Source organism: Lucilia sericata, unplaced genomic scaffold (assembly GCF_015586225.1).
Source record: "Lucilia sericata isolate MDLA Ls3-8-SP2 unplaced genomic scaffold, ASM1558622v1 Contig000048F_arrow, whole genome shotgun sequence".
Taxonomy (NCBI): Eukaryota; Metazoa; Arthropoda; class Insecta; order Diptera; family Calliphoridae; genus Lucilia; species Lucilia sericata.
This window is the reverse complement of record NW_023994085.1, coordinates 214,099-232,460: the sequence shown is the minus strand read 5'-3', so window position 1 is coordinate 232,460 and position 18,362 is coordinate 214,099. Positions and strand designations below refer to the sequence as shown.

The following is an 18,362-nucleotide window of genomic DNA, read 5'->3' as shown; positions in this document are numbered from 1 at the left end:
TCATTCTTGCAAAAGAATCGTTTCATTTTTGGAAACGATTTCAGAGTTTCTTTTAACGATAACATATTTGTATATTTTTTTTTGTAGAAATTAGGTATAAGAAGTTCTTGTTATCGTTTAAAAGAGTGAATTTTTTTGACATTGCAGATTTGGATTCTGGGACATGACACCGCAAAACGAATTTTTTTTTTGTAAGTCAAAAATTTTGAGTTGAGTTTCAAAGGAGAATGTATCAGAAATAAGTACACTTAGGCCACTATCGGGACTGTTGTGCGCTCCTTTACAATGGAGCGAATAAACACATCAGAATCCAAACATTTTGGGAGCGATATTATAAGGAATTACCTACGTCCAGCAAACTAAGTTTCTGAATCATCACTCGATAAGTAATTCCACTTTAAGGCTTACTTGCTCCCAAAAGATATGTCTATGAAATTGTGCACATAACAGTTCCAGTACCAGATAGTGTTTGATATACCGTGTAATTTCCATTCGATAACTCTATAACATCTTCGTATGTCTCGTCTAGAAATAACCCCCACAGTTGTCCTAACGATGTGAAGGGGTGTTCAATAAGAATTAATTTTTTCTAACGAGAAAGTGAAATTGTATGTAATTTCGTAAAATTTCCGACATCAAACGTGTATGCAATCAGTAGTGAGGCAAAGTTTTTAATAAGATTCGGATTCGATTAAAATTGCTGTCCTTAACATGTGATTCAACAACAATGGATTATAGGTATTTTGTGACGTTATGTTAAAGATAGAGTCTGTTCAATGTCATTGAAACTCAAAATTCTTGACATAATTAACAAAATAAAGCTATCATTGAAAATGTTTGATCCAAGAATCGACATTCGTATAATCTTATTCTTTCTAATATATTCAAAATTTTAAAGATTTTTTTTACCTATCAGTTCTATGTTTTATTTTATTTTTTGTTGCTAAAAACCCTATAGGTATTTCTTAAGTTTCAAATACCGTCGGCATTATGTGATCAAAATTTAATTTTTTTGGCTAATGTTTACTAAAAACCAATTTTTTTCTAAGTCACATTTCCTAGACTTTTAGTTTAACACCGTAATCAATAAATATTCAAAATTCAGGATTGAATTCTAGTGATAACTTTTATCAAAGACGGAGTTTTTTTCACAGATAAAAATTATTTCGGAGTAAAATTTACGCAAACTTTCGTTAGTATAAAGTTAGTTAAAAAATAACCCCAGTATTCATAAAATTACATAGGCCAAGAATACAAATCTGACCTTAGGATTTCTCCATCACATCAAGTTTTCTAGATATCGTGCCCTTAAAATCGAAAATCCATGTTTTTTCCCATATTTGAGACGTTATAGCAGCGCAAAGACATCTTTATTTATAAAGTTTTGTTCTGTAGTCTAAAAGTTCAATCTGTCGTTTTAAAGTATGAGGAAGATATAACAAAGGTTAATCCTTTATTTTATAGACGTCAGAAAGTCGACTTTCTGATGACAAAACAGATTTTATAAATAAAGATGTCTTCGCGCTGTTATAACGTCTCAAATGTCACCAAAAAATTAAGTTTTTGCAACCTTAAGACACGATATCTAGAAAACTTGATGTAATGGAAGATTATGTGTTGTTCAATATACTTATATATATATGTATATACAGTATACTTTGGTTTAGACATTTTTCAAAATTTTGTTGATCTGTGTTATCTATGGTATATTTTTGATTTATTAATCACATTTGCCATACAAAATTCGTACAATAAACCATAAATAACTTTATTAAGCTTTTATGAAAACAGGGTACCTATTATTTAATCAATTATGGATCTATTGCCATATCAAAATTCCTAATTATTGAGTAATTTATTGGTATGTATTTTTCAAAACTATGATATGTAGGTATTTTAAAATATGTATGTATTTATATTTCACGCGTTCGTTAAACCGCTGATTTGGCAACATTTTTTATTTTCAATTATTATTTTTTTTGCATTTTTTATAGGTATGAAGCGCATAAAATAAATCCAGCAAAAACTACAAAAAACTTCCTTTACCTTCACCATTAATAAGAAATCAAAAGAATTTTATAAATTCAACAACGCAATTTTATTTATTTGCCACTTAAAATGCAAATTTCTTGTAGTAATGCGCCGTAAACAATACAAATCAAAGAAAACAAAAAAAGCAAAAAAATTGTGCATATTTTTGTTTTGTTTCTTTTTTCACAAACGCAAAGAGTGCCACCCATTTAAAAATACATACATTTGTGTGTTTGTTTTCTTTTTGTATTAAAAAGAGAAATAATAACAACAAAAAATCGTAATAAAAAATGATAATCTCTTAGAAGGCTTTAGGCGGTATGTTTGTTGTTATTGTCGTGCATACAAACACACACACCAACAAAGAAAAGACAATAAGAAAGCAGCACAGAACAAGAAGACGCAACTTCTTCACATATAATTATATTCAGTTTAGTGCAAGCAACCGTTCATTGACTGTTAAAGAAACCCTTTTTTTCCTGTTCAGTGTCGATATTTTTTATTGTTAATGGTGATTTTCATAGACATTAAACTAAAATAATAAAATAAATTGTGTTGGAATAACTTGGAAATACAATAAAATGTGTTTTCTACTCAAACTCTTACCGCGCCCACTCAAAAGTGAAAATGAAAAAACAAACCCTCATTAAAATATGGTAATAAGTGGAAAAATAAGAAAAGAAAGAGGAAAAAACAGAAAACCAGAAAAATGTGTTGAATTAAAACTTGTGTAGAACATTTTCAATGAAATACAACAAAAAAAAAAACTTGTGTAAATATGTATGAGTGGAATACAATTTTTATGCTCTTGTTTGAGTGAAAAATCGTTTGAGCTTCAATCACATTCATGCAATAGCTGTAAGTATATATTTTGTTGCTGTTTATTGTATTTTACTTTTTCTATATTTATCATAAACGTTTTTTTCACATAAACGATTCATTTGTACATAAACGAGTATGTACATTTGTAGTATTTATGCATATGTATGTGTTTTATATATAATACAATATGCTGCCTTTGCTCTATTGCAAGTATTGGGGCAATGTGTGTTTTTGTTGCTTGTTTTGTGTTCTCTAGTTATGTACAATTTATGTTTTTTCTGTTTGTTTTTTGCTTTTGCCCTTCTTTTCTCGTGTAACGAGTATAGCACAGAAACATCCATCCAAACCATCCATTCATTCAAAGCAACTATTCAGCCAACAATTTTGTTGTACAATTTTAATTCTACGCTGTTTATTACGTAGGGCACAGTGGGTTTTTCGATGAAAAAAGTGATAGATAGATAGATAGATAGATAGATAGATAGATAGATAGATAGATAGATAGATAGATAGATAGATAGATAGATAGATAGATAGATAGATAGATAGATAGATAGATAGATAGATAGATAGATAGATAGATAGATAGATAGATAGATAGATAGATAGATAGATAGATAGATAGATAGATAGATAGATAGATAGAATAGATAGATAGATAGATAGATAGATAGATAGATAGATAGATAGATAGATAGATAGATAGATAGATAGATAGATAGATAGATAGATAGATAGATAGATAGATAGATAGATAGATAGATAGATAGATAGATAGATAGATAGATAGATAGATAGATAGATAGATAGATAGATAGATAGATAGATATAGATAGATAGATAGATAGATAGATAGATAGATAGATAGATAGACCGATAGCTAGATAAAAAAATAATATGAATCCTCATCCTATAGCGTTTATTTAATCCAGTTCGTTAAAAGTTGCAAGAAACAGATGGGCTTACTGACTACATTAGTATATGATTCATACTTAGAACAGAGACGATGTCCTGAAAGTTGATGGTGGCAAAATCAAAGTTAAGATCTAGAAAATGTTTTAATGGAACAATTGAGGAATTGGAATTGAGCTGAAACACAGTAGAAACAATAATACTGCCTTAAGGTGCAATTTGTGTAACTCGTAGACGTCATAATTTAACAATATTTTGAATAGTTATATATTGGATTACATTACGGGCATTTCTCTACCAAAATACATTACAATTTTAATCTTCATAGTTATTTTATGGTAATAAATATTTATATTTTCTTCGAATCTTTTCCTCCTCATGGTCACTGTACATTGTCGACGTTATTGTATACGTTTTGTTATTACGACACTCTTTCATGCATTTCAATTTTACTTGTTTATGCTGTTGTAGTTGTTGTTTTCAAAGTATGAGTGTTTGTATGTTGCTATGTATGTATGTAAGTATGTAATGTATATTTGTACATTCTGTTGTAAATGAAATACTTCACAGTACGAGTAGATTGCTGCTTTAGCACGTTCAATTCTCAAACTCACTTCACTCACTCTCTCACAAACACAACAGCTTTTCAAAGATGTTTACATAAAGTGGACTGTTGTTTAACTTGACAATTTTACTGAACATTACTAAAGTTAAGACAAATTTTGTCTAATTCAAATTTTAATACCTATTTGCTTTTGATATTAATTAAGTAATCATTAAAATTAATTTGAAATCATACTACCTATAAAATTTTCATTGTAAAGTATGTAAATGTTTTTTTATTTTTGACAAAAAATAAAAACTCACACTTTACTTTCGGTAAAGTTGAGCCATCAATTGTAGCAGCCTCTTTGCAAGTAAAATGAAAAATTGTAAGGTATTTCAAATAATATAACAAAATCCATTTGCTGTTCTGTTGGATAAAGCGACGAACAGCAAACAAACATTTTATACAATTTTAACGTAATGGTGGTGGTTGTTGTAGTCGTCGTCACTGTGTACACAGTAGTCTGAAACGATCCCTGTTCAGAGAATTAAAAATAAGAGAAAATGCCATGAAATCGACACAATAAAACCAATGTTCGAAAAAAATATATATATCTTGCACTTATACAAGAGTATATACACAGTAGTAGTTTTGTGTGCGGCAGAGATGGAAATTTGTGATTGATAACAAAAGAGACAAGCACGATTTCAATTACAATTAAGTTTTGGGTGTAGTCAACAAAGGCATCAATCTCCATTTTATTACAGAGGTGGTGGTTAAATATCTTCCAAGAAAAATTACATGTACCCGGACGTAGGTTCATTTTCACACCAACGACCCCTCATTCTCATCTCACGATGGAACTATTATGACTAAAAAGGGTCTGGAGGAAAATCAATATATAAAGATACTAAAAATTACAACAACGTCCGTAGTTAAAGGTTAAATTCGGGAGAACGAAGATACTCTGGGGTGAAATGAGGTATTCGTCATATTATCTATCAGTCGATCAGGCGTTGTGAAATATTGCAAATTTATTTCTAACTAGAGCTTCGTGAAATGCTTTTGAAAAGAATCCACCGCGAATACTGTTCGTAAGTTTGTGCAAAAAATACCGACGAGAATGTGAGAGTTGTGACCAAAAAATGTGCAACATAATCCATTAAAATCGATTCATCATTAACATCAACAATACGAGCACTATAGAGTCATGGATCGCCATCGATATTAAAAAGGATTACGTACTTTTTATGGACTGAAGTAGAATCAGTGCACTTCTATAATTTTCATTTTAAGTGACAGAGCAGCTCATCAAAGAAAATATAAGTTCTCATCGTATTAGAGGCCTTCTTGGAAAAGTCAATTGGACGTCTTGGAGCTGAGATTTTTGAACTTATAACTATTTAAAGTTGGTCACCGTAAAAGACCGGTGATGTGCGTAACACTAACATCGTCCGAGGCATTCGTGAGATAGAAACACACTTTATGTTAGACCAGATTTATGGTTACGCCATTTGTACATAAATATAACGATTATTTTTCAGATATTTATTGAAATTTGGAAGAATAATGGAACAATCGACATTTGAGCTAATTGAAACACTGTTATAAATTTTAAATTTTATGGTTTATATATCCTAACTTTTAAATATGGACCTTCAGAGATTAGACTCAATGAACTCTGGCTGAGAACGGCTTTCGATTAAACCTAAAGTTAATATCAGTTCATGTAAAGTATTTTTATTTTCCAAAAAATCGATATTCAGAAAGAACTGAAACAAAATCTGTCAGAGAAAAGATATCAAAATTGAAGCAGATACAAGTTTGAATCTTAAAACATCCTCCCTATTGCAAGGAAAAACAATTTGGAACCAGTTTATTTCATTGAATTAATTAAATTTAATTTTATTGCAAAAGTTCAAAACAAAGTGAAGAACCACACATTTTCCAACCCTGTCAGAAATGCACTATACAATAATGATGGTAATGATGACGAAAATAATATAAAGAGAAAATAACAAAAAGAAAGAAAACAAAATAAAAAAATCGAAAATTCAGCATAAAAATTAAACTGCAAATCCAACACTCAATACAGTTTATATACACTGTAGGAATAAATGCATAAATACATGGAATTGTATCTACAATTGTGTGGGTATATGACGTACAATCATTAGCCAGCCAGCAATCCGGAGTATGTGGTGAGTGTGTCTCAAATTTGGAATTTTAACCCCCATATAACACACATCAAAACAAGACTTTATATAAGTATAGCACAAGTTTTTGTATAAAATTTTCGTTTGGATTTACATTTGAAATTCATAAATACAATTTGTTGGTTAGCGATGATGGTGGTGGTAAGTTTTCTATGGTTTCTTTTATCGTTGTTGTCGTCGTTGCAAGTTCTTTACATATTCATTTATCACAACGTATCCACTATGTTATTGTTATACATCCAATCATTCAATCATTAAGCCATGCCACACACGGCTGTTCCAAATAAACACTCAAACTCTTTCTTTCGGCTCTGCTTATGGTTGAATGAATGTTCGATATTGGGAGATTGTTTGTTGTTGTTGTATGTTTGTTTCTTGTAGTTTTATTATGTAGAATATAAAACCAAATCATGCAACCTAAGCATGGTATAGGAAAATAAAATCCATATAAAACAACTGACGACATCAGTCACAGAGCTAAAAAAACAACAACAAAAACACAGTGTATGTTCACCGTACGTTATGGTTCCACTTTAATAATGTCAAATATGTACATAAGAGAATAATTTCAGCTTTAAGTAAAAAACCCCAAACAATCCAAAAACAAAAGCAATGAGTACGACATACTTTTATGCTCAAACAGGAAAGATACATACATACATATATATGTACATACATAACAAAATATGCATGAGTGTTTCAATGTAGCTCGTTTCATCCGAGAGTACAAGTTTCTTTTGTATGAATAACCGGTACGATGGTAAGCTTAAAAATACATTTGTCAATGACAGGTTTATGTTATTGAATGTTATGTATGTATACCTATCAATGACTGCTGCATACCATCTACATTACTAGGAAGTAGTGAAATAATAGATGTTATTATCAGAGTGTTTAATATTAAAGTTTAGAAACTATCCTTCATAAATCACAACGCTGTTAAAAATAATGTATATATGCATAATGTTTAATACTATATATCTGAATCCGGTCCGCTTACAGGTACACTCTGGTTCTCTGATCTTTCGCATAGATAGTTCTTTAAGTATACCAAATCATCTTCCTAACTTATCATATTTATTCCTTTTTTAAAAGAGACTTAACACATATGCCAGGGAAGAAGGGTTTAACAATTAATTTTTGTACTGCACTCGTATTTCTTATATTAGAGTACAAAAATCTATATGAATATCATACATACTTACAGATATATAAACATTTAAATATAAAATGTATATAAAATCTTTTACATACATACATATTTACCTAAATATTTACATTTAACCCATTATATACTCGTAGACACTCACATATTGCTAAAGCTGTAAAATGAGTTTTTACAAAATTTTAAAAAAATACTCACTCGCTTACAAATAAATCTAAACTATATTCTTATATATGTATTTACATACCTACTCATTTCTATATACATAGATATATATGTATATGTATATAAATAAATAATTGTCAAATATGACTTTATGTAACAGATGCGTACTTTTTATAGAGTGTCAAAATAATATAAAATTACTTAGTGATAAAATATAGGGAGGTTTTATGAACTAAAAATATAAATAAAAGAGTAATGTAGTTTGAAATCGCTAAACTCAGGAGCTACGGCACCAGATAGGACAAAATTTCAAATATATGTTTCAGTAATTGTGAGAAATGCTCTTGTAAGGCTAATTTGTCAAACAGATGGCGTTGTAGTTTTCAGTCAATTACACCTAAAGTGCTAACATTATTATTTTTTTAAAAACTTGTGGGGTATATATGTAGATTTATACGGATACAGTCCACATATCTAAACAAAGGTCTGCAACGCGTACCGGTCACCACTAGTTATTAATAATCTGATTTGGAATTTTGTATTGTATAGAATTGTCATTCCAATTACATTCATTCTCTTTACCATATTGTCGACACTTTGCCCAATTCATAAAAGATTCCAGGATATTTGTCCTTGGATAAATCGGTTTTGCGAAGGCATATTTCCGTATCGAACAAAGAAAGTCAGACAGAAAATTCGGAAATCAATATTATCACTTATTCAGAACATCAACAATGTTCTTACCATATCGTTCACGGAAAACGACCTTGACTTGCTTGGACCGTGATACGATATTTGTTAAGTTATAACAATAACAGTGCAGGCTGAGATATTTTCGTACTTTTTCATGAGCTGGACTGTCATAACGTTGTGTCTCTAAATAACCTAGTTAAATTTGTTAGATACTTGTTTCGTTCTGTTAGTGACCACTAGAATAACAACACTCCCCAAATGTGAGAGTCATCATCATTTAACGTTTACTACAATGGTTCAAATGGCTTTCTAGTCATCTCACTAAATTGCCCGCTTCCGATATAAACTAATCGTCGGCTAGATTTATGTTATCCAATTGGATTAATATTTTGTCAAAGTCTAGTTTTAAGTTAAAGTTATTGGTTAATGCAACATATATATATATATACATATATTTCTTTTGATAAAACTTTATTTTCTATAAAATAAATTAAAAGAAGTTAATTTCTTAAAAAAATATATTTTTTGAGAAAACTTCAAATTTTTTATGGAAAATTTTATTTTTTATATAATATATCGAGGGACTATATTCAATAGTCCCTATCTAAAATAATACAAGTTTTCAGGAGAGCAAAAAAACTGTTTATTTCGCTAGTTAGTGAAGATTTTTAAATTTTTTCTTCTACAATATATTTCTACGACCATATACTAAACCCTTATATAAAAAGAATTTTAAATTTTGCATTATTTGCAAAATTATTCACAAATTTATATCAGATAGAGCTTATTTTTCTACGAAAATATTCATTCAACCAACAGATAGAGAGTTTTTCATGGAAATATAAAATTTTTATTTGAATTAAAATCAATAAATATTATATTTTATTTTATATATTATATATATTATATTTTATACAATTTAATGGAGGAAAATAAACCAAATTGTTGAAAAAGCAACAGATTATAATGTTTTGGTCCAAAATCAAAGTTATATGGTTAAACACGACAATAAAATTGATTTAATTAGTATCATAATGAGCGATATCTCAAAAACTATTAGACCGATTTTAAATATTTTGACGGATTTGTGTTCAGCATGTCCAAATTATTAAGAAGACTTGTTTTGCAACATAAAATCATCCAAAGGGATAGAGTTTGAAGCAATTTTTGGATAAGATAGAGAGTTTTGCATTCAGAATTTTTCTTTTTTTAAGATGGAGAAATTTAAAAAAAGCTATAAAATTGCCAAAAAATATTTTTTTTCTTTGAAATTTATATCACTGATGCGGGATAGTTTGCTGAATATTTTGCCATCAAAATCTCATTTTCATGAAAATGACAGATAGCGACTATTGAATATAGTCCCTCGATATGTTTTTAATAAAAAATTCAGTTTCAGATAAAAAAAAATTGTTTTGATAAAAAATATTTTTTTTATGAAAAAGTTTAAAAAATAATAATGAAAAACATTTAAAAACAATAAAATTTTTAGTAAAAAATAAATTTTTTTAATGGAAAATAAAATTTTTTCAAGGAAAATTAAGAAATATGTTTATTTAAAAACTTAATTTTTTGAAAAACTTTAGAACTTAAGTTCAAAATAGGCCTTAAATGAAACTAAAGTTCTATTTTTATGATTCTTCATAATTAAATAATAATAAAAAAAATTATTTTTCATCTAGAAAATCAGTTGAAAATTTTGATCTAGGATTTGGTAAATACGCATTCGAAAGATTGACTTTTTGTCAATAAGTTGAAGTCCTTTAATTTATCGAAAAGTCGAAGTATTTTTCAAACTCAAATGAATATTGTAAACTAGGAAAGATTCAAAAAAGTCGATATTTTATTTTAGGGACGGATAGAATTAGAACATCTAAATAGTCTATAATCTAACCCCCGTATTCATAAAGATACTAATCGTTTATTTTAGGTTTATTACACACATTTTCCATACAAAATTCCTACAATAAACCATCAACAACTTTATTAAGCGTTTATAAATATGGGGGTAAGACTTTAAAGTCATTATTAAATTGTATATAATTTGTAAACATTACAATAAGTTGAGTTTTTGTTTCAATTCAAATCCAAAAACAAACTAAAGCTTTGTAAACATGGTTGTCAGATCTTACAATGTTGTCAGAAAAATATTAAGAACAACCGTGTGAACTCATATTGTTTGTAATTTGTCAGAAAAACATTCTCAGTATATTTTAAAACAATTGTCAGACATCAGACATTCGGTAACACATTACGTTGCCATTGCCAAATCATTGTAAGATTATTGTCTGACAAGTTTTATTGTCAGATCTGCGAATTGTATGTATTTGACAATGTTGTGCCATTGTTATTTCTACTGAGAACACTGTGCATTTAAAGACACGAACAAAAGCGTAGCAAAAGTAGAACTGGCAATGTCTAACCACGGATCTGGCCAATTTCGCACTAGAACAATCTGACAACAGTGTGAACTGAATATTTTTGTTGGCAGATAAATTTATTGTCTTACAATTTACTAAAAATCGACTGAACTGAGAATTTTTCTGTTTTCCTTACAGTTTTTCATTGTCAGTACATTGTCAAATCTGACAACAAGGTCTGACAAATTAGAATAGCCAACTAGCTCACTGGTGCCCCGTTAGTGTGCTAGCCTGCCAGTCTGGGGGTTGTGGGTTCGATTCTCACCATAGACTCTGGTCTGCTTTACTACAACGGGCGTATGGTCATAGTCACCCTGCTCGGTAAAGTAGGTTAGAATATAATTTGTAATTGTATTGTAATGGACAAACAAATAAGAACTAGAAAGGATCAATAAGAAAAAATAATTTTTATTAGACAAATATATAAGAAACTTACATTTCGTTTCCACATTTGTGTTGTAACCATAACCAATTCTGACTGATTTCAACTAAAGATAAAAATTTTTTGTATAAAAATATCCTTATTATTCAAGCCATAAAATGTATATGCCATTAAAATGATACACCTGATATAAAACATAAAAATAAAGAAATACACATTTAATAATTTAAAACAAATTATTGAAAATTTACACATGTATGTAAATATCTATGTATGTATATTAATATGCATGTTTTAAACACACAAATTTTTACGAAACTAAACGACGAAAGCAATTTCAATTTAAAACTAATTACATTTTATCTTTTATTAACTTTGTCCTCCTGAGACACTTAAGTTAAAAACAAGATTCCTTTAAAATATTCACACCAAACCCCCAATCCCTTTGTTACTGCCACAACGTCATACAAACGACCTCAAAGAAAATCTTAGACCTGATTCATGCCAGACCAAAAGAACACCTTAATCATTTCTACCTTTTATACTTTTTCTGATTAAGCAAGTAAATGACTTTCTATTTCCCTTTTTTTATATTTTTATTAATAATAAATAAAATTTCATGTTATAAAATAATTTCCACTAACGAACACTCTAATTAAGGGTGTAACTCAGTTGTCGTCGTCATTCTTTAATGCAATAAAACGGGAAAGTAAGAACGGCCTCATAATTATATACGAGTATAAATAATCTACATACAGATGGACAGACAAACATACATATAAAAGCATGTAGATGCATGCAACTTAGGATCAGGGTTGTATTTCATCAAAACACAACTCATACAATACACTAGCAAATTGATGGAATAAACGAACAAAAAAATATATATTTTAAAATACTAAAAGCAACCCCGCTTTTTAACACTGCTTCGAGAATTACGAGTAAACGATAAAGATGCGGTTTCAAGTTGTATGATGAACAACAACGAACAAATGGGTGTACAAACAAACCTACATGCAACATTTACTTACCACCGAACCAACTAACTTACAAACGAATATTTTACAAGAACAAAAAAACTGAAAACTTACAAACGAAAACCGTAAGTGCGTATAAAATATTATGTAAACGTTGTCAGAGTCGTATGTATAGATTTACCTAACAGTTGGACTCACACATTATTTTAAGCCTGGCAGACGACGTCTCTGTTGTGGGTCTTCTATACTTATTAATGGTTGGGTGTTTAGTTTACTGTATGCGGCCAGGCATCATATGTACGTTTGTATGTATGAATGCTTAGTCTCTGTCCTTTAGTCAAATATTAAATTACATACATTCGTCTATATAATACTCCAAAGAGTTGCCAGATTGTTTGATTATACAATTTTAAAACATTGCCCCTAAAATGATATTTAATCATCTATCTATCTACTTTCTGAAAAAGGGTTAAAATTTTATGTTTGTCAGGGCCTATTATATTAGTATACATAAATATATCTGGGAAATTACTTCCTCAATCAAACATTTCATAACCATAATCCGAAATATAACAAAATTGAAATCTTGGATTATATATTTAAAGTTATCTTGGCCATTGCAATGGTAAGATTTAAAAGAAAGTGTCTTAATTTAGAAGGAAGTAAAGTATTATTTTCTCACTCCCCGAGTCCCATATTATCTAAGATTGTCATCATAACTATCACCAAATTGATATCAATCAAGCACCTAAATTTTACCCTCAATGTCCAATGCCGGAATGGTCTCCATGCCCTAGTATTCAGTGAATTTATATTTTAAACCTGTTATCTTTCGCTTCAAACACTCTCTATCACAACTTATGGTGACGTGGATTTCTGGTAAAAAGCGCCATAAATATTCGCTACAGTCTAATCATTCGTCTGTTGGATAGTATTCTTCTCGGGAAATGTTATTTTGGCGAACCGCCCTCACGTTAATGTAACTGCAATCCGGGAAAAAATGGTTTTACCAATAGTTATAGTCTAGTTGGGATTATAAACTCAAGGAATCATTAGATTCCTCGGCCATTCCTTGGAGTCTTTTGACTCGGGGTCTGTCTAGAACCATACAATCTTGTACTACGGGAGTCAGTTTGGGTCCGAAGAATTCCTTCGCAGAATCTTGGTTAAAAGTTATATTTCGGAATAAATTCGGTGTTGTCGCTGGGCAACAGGATCACTCAGAGAAGTGATTGTGGGAATAAAAGTTGATAATGAGTTTATAGCAACAGAATTGGAATACAAAATAAATCAGTAGTATGAGGATCTCACCCGCTCACTCATATTAATGTGTCGAACGAATGCCTTGGAATCTTTTGACTAGGGGTCTGACTAGAGAACCAAACAATCTAGTACTACGGAAGTCAGTTGGGGTCCAAAGAATTCCTTCTGTAACCGGATATTGTTAACGCTCTCTTCGGAGTTCACTGTGGTTGAAAGCTAAATCTTAAAAAGAGAATCTTGGTTAAAAGTTATATTTCGGAATAAGTTCTGTGCTCTTCCTGTGCAACATGTTCACTTAGGGAAGTGATTATGGGAATAAAAGTTGAGAATTGGTTGAAAGCAAAATAATTTTAATACAAAATAAATCAGGGGTATGTGAATCTCACCCGTATACTCATATAAATGTGTCGAACGAATGAGTTGAATGTTGATGGATGTCCGGTATTCCTATGTTTTATCGATCAAATACCCTTCTTAGTCATGATCAGAGTTTATTCTAGTTATGCTAACCCGTCCAGAGTGTAACTCCTGTGATTAAGAAAGAAGTTATTGTTGCCACACGGTGATGTTGCCGGAGAAAAGTGCTTGTTCATAGACCGGCAAAGCCATGTGTTATATGCAAGTCACAAAGGAGTGATGGTGGATCGTGTTCAACTCACCCTGTGGTTGAAAAAGGACCACTGTGGGTTAGGTTTGAACAACAGGCACTTTCGCACTTGACATACATACAGTTTTATTTGTGGAAGCACGAGTAGAGTACTCTGGATCCAGTCTTAATTGCTCAATCATGTAAATCGGCCAAAATACCAGACTTCGCTGTTGGCTGAAGTCCGTTAGAACCAACTGGTATTTTAAACAACAAATATTAGATTCGTTAGTGTCAAAACTTTGAGGCAGTTCAATGGAAAGCATGTAACCTTGTGGCAACACTGGGAAACTATATTAAATATGCGAACAATCCATTGAGCCTTTATGGGTTTTTTTTTAATGAGCATTGGATTTTCGTTGGTTATATTGTCTGTATTACTCAGTTTGTGTTCATGAAATTTTTCGTGTTTATTTTGATATTTCTGCTGACTCCTCTCTCTCACTTTTTTTTCCCATTTAATACCTCAAGTATTGTTATTTATCAAATTTTTATATGGGCGCTTATATTTCAAGTGGTAGTGCTGCTGTTAAGTTTTTTTGTTTTGTTTTGTTTACGAGTGTTTTTTCCATTTGAGCAGAAATCCTTGTGTGTCAGCTTAAATATGTATACAAGGCAATGTGCTGTATGTTTGAACATATGTAAGTATATAAATAGCTTATTTACTTAGTATTGTACTATATACATACATAAATGTTATATACATACATAGGTACATACTACAAAATACTTTATCATGATGTTGACAAACCCTTATACATTTCATAGAATATTCTGTTTTCGTTATTTCGTTTTTATTCCTTTTTACTACAATATTCTTCCTACACTCGCATACAAATAAAAAAACCCCAACAATACATTTCTTTTGTACGAAGTGCTGAGGATACACTTCTGGTCGGCCTGTGTGACGTCGTCTGTTTGGTTTGATAATTAAATTTCAAAATTGAATTAATATTTCTACGTACAACACACGCAGCTTCTCTAAATGTTGTTGTATTTATGTACATACATATAAAAGTATCTATGTACATAAATACATATTTGTCTGTCCCTTTGTATCTTTTACTCAATGCTTTTAGGGTGTTCATTTATTCCCTGTCTGCGTTTGTTTGTATGTATGTATTTGCTTTTAAAATTATGAACTGAATTATTTATATGGTGTTCTTGATGTTGATGTTGCTGTTGTTTTTGTTCATGTTCAATATTCAAGAGACATTAATATTCTTTCACGCTTCAATGATTTCCATTACCACGTACTATTCGGTTTTGTAAGTGTTCACTGTTTTATGTATTCGTTCGTACATAATCATACAGATACATACACTCACACATACATGCATATGTTCATAGATAACGTTATAAATAAGGATGTAGTATGTACTAAACATGTTGGATAGATGGTTAGATAGATTGAACTAACGACTGACTTTCTTGGATTGATGTTTAATAATGTTGAAGATACAATGATTAACATTTTACTGTAATTTAATGTTTAAGCTTGATTGTATTGTATCTAATTTTGTAGAAATGTGAGAAACTTACTTAGATACTCTGCTAGCATTGACGTTAATAATTACAGTTTCTTGGTGAATTTATTGTTGCTGTTGTTGTACTGTGCAGTTAGAGTCGTGTAGATGTTATTGCAGCTTGTTTTTAATGTTCGAATTTTCATTAGGGGAGTAACCAAACAAATTTTAAAGAGTCTCAATAAAATTGGAGTTTGTTACAAAAATTACTATACATTTTTGATTCTTTATAATTTTATAACAAAAAAAAAAAAAATCTGTTATCCAATGCTTTTTTTAAAATGCTTAAGTGACTACTTTAAGATTAACTAAATTACCTTTTTAGTTTGTGAACTTCCAATATATATTTTTTGAAACCACCCTAATTTACACATATTTTTTACTGCGTTAGTGTTTGTTTGCATGCTCTCAAATATCATTAAGGCCAGCTAACGATGTAGAGTTGCCAATGTTTACTAAAATAAAGTTTTGGTATCGAATAACCATTTTCTATATACAACTATGGAGACACTACTGTTAATTTTAAAATACCGTTACCCACATAAACCAAAATACCGTTACGGAAGTAAAGGAAGTCAGCGTTACCGTTACCTCTTCATCGATTCGAAACGGTGATATAATTTAGTAGAAATTTGCATTAACTATTGAACCACCAAAAGCCTATTGGAACTAAAAAAAAACTCCCACATTGTTTTTATCTCCAACATTTTGAGTTATTTAAAGAAGCTGACGATATGACTAAACTGCGTTTAGAAAGTTTTGGAGGTCTCTTCATGCATACTGGAAAAACACTTTCGGAAAATAATCCGAAATCTCAACAGTACTTTAAGTACGCATCAATGGTCCACCGAGGAGAATAGAAAAGGATGTTTTTGTTTCTCACTTACAAATGGCAAAATTTTCGCAATTTTCGATGACTTTGACATACATGTGAGAGGACCACGGCTCTCCAATCGCTCCAGTTGCTGTTTTTCATGAAAATGAGCGCTCAACAGGATTTGATGTAGTATACATCCTCCTATCAACGTAAATTAACTTACACTTAACCAAACTAGCTTTCTCTCCCATCCGTGTCATATTCCTTACATTAATCACAACACATTTAGTACAGTCTTTTATAAAACGTCCCATATAAAAATTTTGAAACTTCTGTCCTTAGGCTATGTCACAGATCTAAGTATTTCATAGCCTTTGGCAACCCTCATTAACTTTTCTAACTACAGTTCATCTGTGAACATTGCCATTTACACAAGTACAAGTAAACACACTAACTAACATATGTACGTTAATACTACCCAGCAATATTTCAAGGAGTCGAAGTAATTTTTCCAAATGTCTAATTACTTCACCGACTCGAATGCTTGAATCATTGAACACTTTTGTTGTTTTTAAGATACAGAGAAAACAAATTGTCACTTAAGTGTCCTCAAGTAATCTAAAAGGGGAAATCAATCAGTCACTTTAGTGACCCTAAGTAATCTAATGCGGGGACACTTTTATGAAATTCAATCGAAAGTAGTCATTTAACCCAATATAATTAATATAATAGATTGGCTGTAGTCTGTATAGGGGCCTTGAAATTTTGATTTTCATTTTAATAATTGTCCTTGATAAAATCAATAGTTCGGGACAGCCACCCCGAACTACAGGGTATTCAGTTTAGTATTAGTTTTTGTTTATCGCTCGCTGCATACAGCGTAATTTCAAATGGGAATATGAAGTAGACAACAACGACAACAAAAACTGAGGGAAAAAACTGCTTGTGAATGCATGAAGTTAATGGTACAATTTCAGTTTTTTTGTGGATTTTCTTTTAGTCTCCATATTCGTAAAATAAAATACGAAATATCGTCGATATATTCCAGAAACAACAAAATTTCTGTAGTATTTTGGAAAATAAATCTAAAATAAAAACAGTAGATTTAAAAAAGTAAATGCTAGTGGCAGAGTCAGTCAGTAAGTTGTTAAAATGAGTGAGTGAATGAATGAATGAATGGGTTGGTTGAACGAATGGATCGATGGTAGGCAGACTAAGTGGTTGGTTAGGTGTATAAAACATTAAAAGTTTGAAAATGAGAAAAAACCCACCACCATATTTCTTACAAGCACTGAACAAAGTTCTAATCTTTTAAAATAAACAAAAAAGGGAACGAATCAACAATTATTCCAAAATTGTTCGTTCATATATAGAAGAAGATATAGTATGATGTAGTGTATAAAATAATGACAAGTTCGGGTTCGTTTTGTATCTGAAGTTGGAGTGATTTTTTCTTTTGGCGCGGCTGCTGATGATGCTCTCTTACCCATAAGGTTTATGTTTAGTTTTGTGTGCTTTTGTTGTTGGAGTTTTTTTTTATTTTTTGATGATGACGATAATGATTACGTTTGCGATGATGTTCCTTGTCTACGTCATTGTTAGTTGTCTGTATGTGTGTGCGTAAGTGTGTATTATTGTTATTTCCGGTTAAGGCATTTTTCATGTTTTCTTTTGTTATTGTTGTATTTTAAGCGGGATTTCTTTTTTTTTTCATTTCTCTGCTGTAACCATCTCAAATTCTTTCCCTTTTAGCATTTTCTTTTTTTTCCTCCATACTGTT

The 18,362-nt window shown here is 30.5% G+C and overlaps 1 protein-coding gene across 1 annotated transcript in view; it reads left to right on the top strand.

Annotated features, from left to right (window-relative positions):
• The first annotated feature begins 2,508 nt into the window (after positions 1-2,508).
• The window catches only part of LOC119615934 (protein suppressor 2 of zeste), an 84,964-nt gene continuing 69,110 nt past the window's right edge, over positions 2,509-18,362 (top strand). The window contains exon 1 of the mRNA XM_037971989.1: positions 2,509-2,889. The gene's annotated coding sequence lies outside the window, so the exon portion shown is untranslated. The remainder of the gene's footprint in view (positions 2,890-18,362) is intronic.